General features: G+C 40.8%; 1 pseudogene; it reads right to left on the bottom strand.

Annotated features, from left to right (window-relative positions):
• Positions 1-1593: 1593 nt before the first annotated feature.
• Positions 1594-8491, bottom strand: LOC139105622 (uncharacterized; annotated as a pseudogene).
• Positions 8492-9133: the final 642 nt, after the last annotated feature.

Genomic DNA, 9133 nt, shown 5'->3' with positions numbered 1-9133 from the left:
AATTGTGCGAATTACAACTTATCTAAAAAGATCAGATCAAGATCTTTCTTTTTCCTTGCCCTCCAACGGATCCCTCGAACTATCGATACGATCATTTACAGACGCGTCACTAACAAGGAGACATTGTCAACTGCCAACCGAGTTTCGTGTGATAGCGGGTAAGGAAAATATAAGATAACGCGTCTAAGATTAGCCGTAGATAGCAATTAGTTTTTGAGAAATTTACTACAAAATAAGAGAGCACGTTATCTACTCTAAACTTAACTCGTCAATAAGCAGTGATCGGTTGGTCTTGCGATGAGCGCGTTGAACTCATGATATAAATAAAGATCATACGTTCGAATCCCGTCGAGTTACTTTTTTTTCTTTGGTTAATTAATTTTAATACATTTAAAAAATATTTTACTTATTAATAATTTTTATTATTGGCATTATTTATTAAAAAAAAAATTAATTTGTTCTGTAAAAATATAATTATACAACTTTAAACTATCTATTATTTCGGGAACCAAGCAGTCTTCATAAAGTCTTGTCAGCAGTAGTAACATTTTAGTTTCCCAAAAAATGTCATCACGCTCGTCAAACACGTACTTCAATCCCAAGGGTGTCCACACAGCAAAGATACAACAGTTTCTTTGCGTTATGTGAAGCTGTTCCTGTACTTGGAAATAGTACGCGTGTCTTTTATTTATCTCATTATTATTTTTTTCAAATACTTTATCTAGATTTGACACTTTATTTAAAATTGCATCGGAGATAAACATTTGCCGTGCCGCATATGGACATTTAATTTCAACTATAGTTTCATTTCCAATAATTTCGTCAGGCGTAGCGGCAAGATACGAAATATTTTCATCAATAAATATTCCGCAATCATGAATGTCTATTCCCAACTTTATTTGCAATTCCCTTCGTGCAATCATATCTTTTTCTTTACCCAATTTAATAGCCGCATTCGTTAATAGGGGAGGATAAAGAATTGCTTTAACAAGATTTTTGCACGAAGTGGTTTCTCTTCTGCTACAAACTTTTCCAAAGTTAGAAGCAGTAAGTAAATTTCGCCGTATGATGTGCCATTTCGGGTTTTCATGCTGACCCCGTGTAGCACATTCTTTTTTTTATCACACATTTCTTGCGAATTTAGACCATGAAGAAGCTGTTTAGTCAGCATTTGGTCGAGGAAATCCCCGTATTCACAATGCGCCGCTCCTTGACGGAGGTGAAGAGCGAAAGCCGCAGTAGTTTCCTCGTCTCGTTAGGACAGAAGACAGAATTTGATACTCTCCGCGTACTTATTTTTAGCTTGGTCGAAATGTGCGATTAATACGGTGCACAATTCCTCGAAAGAGATGTCTTCCGGCGAGCGGAGACTTACGAGGAATATGAGTGCGTTGTTGAGTTCCGCTTCCGTGTGAACTCGTGCGTAGTTGACAAATAGTTCTTCCGGGATTTTACTTAATTCTAGGCTTCAGCAGAAACGTTTAAAATAGTCTTCGGCCGATGTGCCTTCCGCTGATCGGAATTCCATTATAAAAAAAGGGGGTAAACGGCGAACTGTTGGCGTTCCTCTGTTGGCGCCTTCAGCATCGTTGCTTATGTTAGCGATTGAAGCCAGTTTGCTATCATCGAGGACATTGCCTGCAAGAGTTCTGAAGGAATAGTTGCCTGTTGTTGCTGAGCCATCTCGATTTCTACTCCTGTCCCACTTCTGACACCACTGTTGCGTATCTTCTTTATATAAAAAACTTTATTGATATTCTCATATACAGTTATCTGTTCGGAAGCTGAAGATAGACTAACTGATCGTCTAATCGCAACTGATCCAGTACCGCTGGGGGGGAGAGGGGGGTTATTATATTGAGAGGCGCTGGAACTATTAATATGTAATGCTCCGTCGATAGCATGCTTAATTATTATTTAAAGGAATCTACTTGAGCAACAAATATAATTTTAATAAATGCTATATTTAACATAAAGCAAGAATGTAGTTAAATTTTATTGTGTAAAATAAAGTGCGTTTATAATGTGCAGTGAGAAAAAACGACGATTTGAAGCGGTTTAGAAAATGCTGTGATAATTAGTCGCGAGAAAGAGCAGTAAGAAAGAGAAAAAAGCAGAATGAAAAAGTAGTGATCGCAATGCAATAGAGTTTCAATTATGAGCGGAGAGTAAGTATAATGAAATTACATTTTAAAAAATTAAAGTGAAAGAGCGAAGTGATAGAGATTGATTGGTTTTAAGTTTCGTTATTTTAAAACTTGTTTTAAAAAAGAAAACACAATAAAATCAATATCGTAATTAATTTTGATAAATGAAATGAATCCGTTTACCTTGTCTTCCAATAAATAAAAATGAAGTTTAATCAAATATAAGAGCAAATAATCTCAAATCACTTAAGAGAAGTATATCAGATTTAACTCATCCGATTACTTTATGTAGGTAATAAAAATAAAGAAACCTATTTCTAAGTAAACTTTAAACAATTTAATTTATTTAAATTATTTTAATTTTATACAAACATTAACACACGTTAGGCTTATTTTAGGATAAAAAGGTTATATATGTGGCGGATCCCTCCGACGTCACAAGCCGGATGACGCTACCGCATACGTTGCCGGCCGTCCGGAAGAGGAAACAAATATTAATCCCGCGGTTTTTCTTCTAACATTCGTCACTCCGTGGTCATCGCCCGACAACAACTAATATCTCGGGGCTTCCCCGGTTGATTACGGCTAATCTCCTGCGACTTTCCCGATCTACTTTCTTTAGAACGGCTCTGTAGGCTCGTTGCGTTAGTCGAGTCCTCAGAGTCCCTCCGATTTTCATAGCGAGCGCATCGCTGAGCTGTCGTCTTCCACGACACTTGCTAGTCTCGTTACCACGTACCAGTTTGTGCGTCTAGTGCATCCGTGCTAACACTGCGTACCCAAGCCTGGCCAGGCCACTTGCGAATTGCGAGCCCTTTTACGTTTGCTGCCGAATAGCATCTTTCCGCCCCTGCGGAATTCAGATAAGTCCGACGCGGTCTATAACGAGCCGCTCTTGTTTCCTCAAATGAGAGGATCGCTTTTCATTATCATTTGTACTTTGCTTTTTATTTCATTTCTTAGTGTTTGTTATTTCTTATATATTTTTGTTAAATATATTTAGATTGTTACATTTTACTGTCAAGTGTTTGCCTTTCTGTTATTAAATTGTGACCCTAACTCTGCACGACTTGTAGCGCCGGCTGGACACCGTCACCGTCCACATATATATTATAATTAATAATTATAATTTATTAAATTAAATATTTTACCTAAACAAACAATATAATACAGTTCTTAACTTCTTCACCAATAATAACGTTAAATTATAACAAAATCACCTATTCTCTTCTTTAAAACGTATTAATGTCGATTGAGTTAATGAATTTGAATAATATTATTCCAATATGAATACTTTCGATTATCAAAAAAAGTTTAATCACCATAAAAACGACTTTCTTACAAATAATAATATTCAGATTAGACAGTTCTGAAAGTAAATTTCAGAACGCAGCAATTTTATCTAATTTGTCATTAAAGAGAACGTCAACTTAAACAGCTTAGTATATTTTATTTTATTAAATTATTTTTGTAATATTGTTTGATGTATGTTTTTCGCAAAAATGCGACATGCTTTTGAATTGAATTAATATTAATGCATATATCACAATGCTACCCATTATCTAAAAACAAAAATTTTTAATAAACACAATGTGTACTTTATTTATTACAAATTTTAAGAATTTCATTATTTTTACATAGTTAAATAAAGAACAATTAATATTTAATGCATTTTAATGACTTACCGCAACGAAAAGCTTTGCATCTATAGTAAAAATTTTTGCAGAAAATTTATTTTGACAGTGAAGCGTTTGCAATGAAAACAGTTGTAACTACAATCACAAAATCATTAAATGTAAAAAAAATATAATTGTATAAAAAATGAGTGCTTACAAAAATTAGATATTGATGATTAACGCCGCGAGGATGGTAACGCGGTCGTGGTCGGTTTAATTAACGCGAAAAGGCGGATGGAAAGTCCTTCGATTATACGAGTTACGCGGAGACACGCGATGAGTACGTGGCCGGTAGATGAGATCCGCACTGAGTTTAACAATGAGTTTTCACGCGTGAGTTTTCCTGTAAATTGAGAACTGTCTGTCTGAATGAATTTGAGAGCCCGGACTGAGTTGAATTAAAATCAGAATTGTATTAATTATGAGACTTAACGCTGCGAGATCTAATGAGCTACTGAGCACGAGATTCAACACGCCTCGTGCTGCAGGATGATGTCTTCCTGATGATTCTTGGCCTGTTGCACACGGCAAGGATGATCTGGATGAGTTGTACTGGAGACAAAGCGATGAGTTGAACAATGAGTAGCACGATGAGTAAGAATTCTGAGAGAAGCACACTGCACGTTGTTGCTCACGAGGTGATGCTTGGCACAGCTAAACGAACAATGAAGCCTCGAGCCGGCAACGCCTTCGAGAATCGGAGGCAATAATCAAACGACGGATCGATATCGATCCGTCGCCGGCGATCGGCCACGAAGTGCTGCTCCCGCGGCGGTAACATGACTAATTAATTAAATTTAAATCTTTGAACAATAATGTTTATCTAAAAAATTTAATAATACATAAATATAATATTTATTTAATTTCGTAATATAATTATTTATTACAAATTTTAAAAGAATTTTAACATATGAAATGCGTTAACACTATCTTATCCTTAAAAGCAACAAAAAAAAGGATTGTCACGTCACGTGTTCTAATTTTAACTCTTAATGGATTATTTAAAAATATGTAAAAAGTTTGTTGAATTTAGTAACAAAAGTTGGGAATAAACATGGGTTCTAACCCAGGAGCGTTGAGGGAAGCGAGGGGACGGGGGAAAAAATCCACGATGAGAGGAGCGCGGGGAGAGGTAGCCATAGGTGGGAAGAGACTTGGGGGGTATGAATGAATGATGACAGATAGCCCCCCCCAAGTCTCTTTCCACCTATGGCTACCTCTCCCCGCGTTCCTCTCATCGTGGTTTTTTTCCCCCGTTCCCTCGCCTCCCTCAACGCTCCTGGGTTAGAACCCGTGTTTATTCCCTACTAACAAAAAATTAGTGTCTGGTAAGCAATAAGTAATTCATGAGAACTACGGCATATAAATTAATACATAGACTAATAATACTTTAAGCAACAATCGACTAATGCTCGCCTCTCCTTAAGCTCATATTTTTTATTAGACTGTCCTTCTAGAAAGATTCATCAATTACGTTCAATCTACGAAATTTTGTGGAAGTTAAACCGTCTCATATGGATACTTCCAAAAAACTTTGTTAAATTTAGGGGGAACAATCATCTAACGGCAAATATTAGGTTCTCCTGATGAAAGGCATCAACTTCGATCAGCCAATGTTCACCGACAATCCCGACAAGCGATCGTATCTCAAGCATATGGTCAAGATCGCTAACACTGTTGATTTCCCGGGTCAAGCCAGAGAAAAAAAAGGCTATTTACGTGCTGATCTTAATAAATTTCGTACACAAATAAGAAACATCATTATATTGTTGTAAGGATTATGATCAATTATTTAATCGATTTGCGGCGGAACGCCGAAAAGCGCGCGTCAAGCGTAACGATGCTGTGCACACGTATTCTCTGATCAGACACCACGGGCAGGGCAGACTCAGAATAAATTCCCCGTTTAAATTTGAATACACTTTTATTTCTTAGCAACCTTTCACTTCAAGCGCTCTAACTCAACTCTCTGTTTTTACTTTCGTTCTCAAGTCACCCTCCTTTTGGTAGGCTCCAATTCGTGGTTTCCCTAGCTAGTTCTGCCGTCGGTCATTCATCGCCGGTGGCGTTACAGTCGCCTAGGCGGCCAATGGATTGGTGAATTTGCTCGAGCGACTCGGCGGTTGGCTCACCCGTGCACTCAGCGCCTCTTGCATCTTTTAATAAAAAGACGTGGAAGTATGAATTTGTGACGAGACCCCTCTGTCCCGCCACTACAGGCATACGCTTGCAAGCATATAGCCGCGTCGAAGGCGCACGATCACGGCCAACCGACACCAAAGGCCGAGGAGGTAGGGATACCCCTACCTCCGACCAACGGGTATAAAAGCTGCGACAACAGACAGACCGGCACCTTGTTTCGATCCGGCTCTCGCCGCGACCACTCGGCCGCAACAGAGAGACTCCTAGTCTGATTCCGTCTCGGGGGATTATCCCGGACGATCCGCAGTGCAGCGACTCGGGGAATTTTTCGGCCGCGATCTCGGAGGTAACCCGGAGCAGTGGCCGTCGACTCGGGGGGTACTCGGTCAACTTCCTAACGACAAACTACCGGTCTTGAGAGTATCCCGTACCATCTCTCACCTCCCCGGGAGGTTATCCCGTCCGCTCGTACAGAATCCTCCAGCAGATCCGCGATCTCCTACACCGCTGGCGTTAGGCCCAGGCCAACATCGCGTACCGCGACGCCCTGTTTGCGTTCCCGCTCCCTTACGGATTACGTGTGTCCCCTGCGACACCGAATCATTTGCGACATACGCTGTTGGCGTCCCCGTTCACTCATGTATTGTATGCGGCCCTGTGGCACCGACACGCTTACAACCAACGCCTGCTTGCGTTTCCGTACTTCGGCTCATTGTATGTAACCCTGCGACGCCGATCCACTTGCGACAGACACTGATTACGTTCCCGTTCCCTCGCTTATTAGTAGTAAGTGGGCAGCACCGGGGCGACAGTTGTGACGTCACACATTCCGACTGGCGCCAGAGGCGTGTCTGGTGGGCGTGGCCACCCCGAGTTAGTAGGGTTCTGATTGGATACCCTGTAACTGACCGCTCCGTGATTGGAAGAAAGATTTGGGGCCTTATTAAAAAAGGGGAGGGTTAAGAAGGTAGAAAATGGCGATCAAATTTGGAAGTCTGTTTTTGCTGTGACTGCGTCAGGTAGAGACCCCCTGGGGTAAAGCGGTTGCTTTCTTATAAGTAGCGCAAAGAAAGAGTAAGAAATTGAGCGTTGACGTAAAGTTAAAATCGCTCTTGGGAAAAACAAAAGATATAAATATTGAGAAGTAACGCAATGTTTTAAAATATTATTTTTATTTTAACATGATATAATTTGGAGCTACAACAATAAGGAAAAACAAAACTACAAGTATTTTAGCCTATTTACAATATTTCTTATTTTAAAGCGGAAAACTCGCAACGTTGTTTTAAATATAAGATTTAGCTATTTGGTCACGTAACCGTAGGGAAGAGAAAAATGTTTATTGATAAATCTACGTTTTAGTAATACGGGGGCACAGGCTTTCGTTTCGGTTCGAGTCACGTGAAATGCTGTGCGACGGATAGCGTTAAAGCATAGATTTATTGCAGTCGAATTTTCTTCCTTGCTTCGCTTGTTTTCCCTTTGTAATATTAAAGATTTAATAGATTTGAAATTAACTATTAAAGAATTGCTGTAATTTAGCGTGATTCCTTTTATCTTGCAGACTTTATGCGTGCGCCCATCCGGTGTACGAACAACATACGCGTAAAATTTCAGGCCCCCGGAGACCAACGACGTGATATAGCTTCCGCAACCGTAGCTTTTGAGCTCGTCGGTCATATCGCCCAGAAAATTTCCCGTAGTTGGTTCGTACTCGTTTAGAGCGCCGGTACTTAAATATATACAGGAATCAGTGTCATAATATAATACACGCTGGTCGAGTAGTTCGAGATACTCGTATAATTTGAGTCTCGCTTGGGCTGTTATGTACGCGGCAATCACCACGTTTATCATAGGGGAGGCGGCGATTGCTTCTTCCCGTAGCTGCCACGAGACGTAAAGCACTTCATCGTTGACGGGTAGCTACGATGTTACTTCGTGTTCGCTGCTTGCGAGTAAAGACGCGAGCTGTTGATAGGTATTTATAATCTCGGTTTTCGAAAGATTGCTTCACTGCCCGAATTTTTCTCAAAACGAGTTTAAGCATAATTTTGCAACCGAACGCAAGCCTGGATTTCGCGCGATATTATTTTTATCGAGGGTGATACCTTCGGTATTTTCGTACTCGCGTAGATAACGCTCTTTAGACTTGTCGTCTACGCATTCGCTCGGCCATCCGCTGGCTTCTTGTTTGAGCTGAAGGAAGCAGTTTATGTAAAATCGGTGAACAAACCGCCTTGGCGCGTGGTGGGGTCGTAACGAGTAACATTGTACTACCAAATTTCGCTTACAGCTCTTACAAGATAGCCTTTCTCAATGGCTTTGCGCAATTCACAAGCAACCCAGGTACCCTCGAACTCGCGATCGGCACTACGTTCGTGCGTGCACTCTGTTTCAGCGAATGTTTTGCAACAGCTACGACATAAGGCAAACATGAGTTTATCGCGTACTCGATACGGAAGCACAGGGTGAAAAAGGTCGCGTAGAGGGAGTACTCGGCAGCGAACGAGTCCTTTCACAGCGTCAAAATTATATCGATCGAGTGAGCCGATTAGCTCGGTGCATTCCTCGCCGATATATATATATCCGGATGACCGATCGGGAAAGCGCCGGTTTTTAATATAAAAGGATAAAGCGAGCATACGTCCACATAGCGAATTTTCTCGTTATTTTTAATTTCACACAGCGTCGCGATATTACCCGTACGGTCTCCGAAGAATGCGTCGCGAGGTTCGAGAGATGGATGTTTTAACATCGGGTGATTTTTGAAAAATTCCTGCATTTTAGGATTTTCTCGCATCTCGTTGTTAAAAACGCATTCCCATTTTTCCTCGACAAAATAACCAAATTTTCGAAGACGGTTTGACCGGGCGATGGTGTGATTGTAGCGGGTTTCGAGAGTACAACCGCTATCGCGGTTTACCAATTTTCGATCGCGATTTTCACGGTAGCACATCGGGCATCCGTGTCAGAAGCAGCCGTGAAATTGCAACACGTGTCGCTTTGTTGTGTTACTCGATTGCGTCTCGTAATACCCGTCCACGGGTACGCCTTCGATCCTATACTCGCGATCGCGACCCGCGTGGATTATGCATCGACCGAGTTCGCGTTTCCTCCACACCAGCCATTGAAGCGCTTTACGCGAATCAGAGTTTCTGTAGCCCCCGG

Source organism: Cardiocondyla obscurior, linkage group LG09 (genome assembly GCF_019399895.1).
Source record: "Cardiocondyla obscurior isolate alpha-2009 linkage group LG09, Cobs3.1, whole genome shotgun sequence".
NCBI lineage: Eukaryota > Metazoa > Arthropoda > Insecta > Hymenoptera > Formicidae > Cardiocondyla > Cardiocondyla obscurior.
Note: the sequence above shows the minus strand (reverse complement) of the source record. Positions and strands in the feature narration are given on the sequence as shown.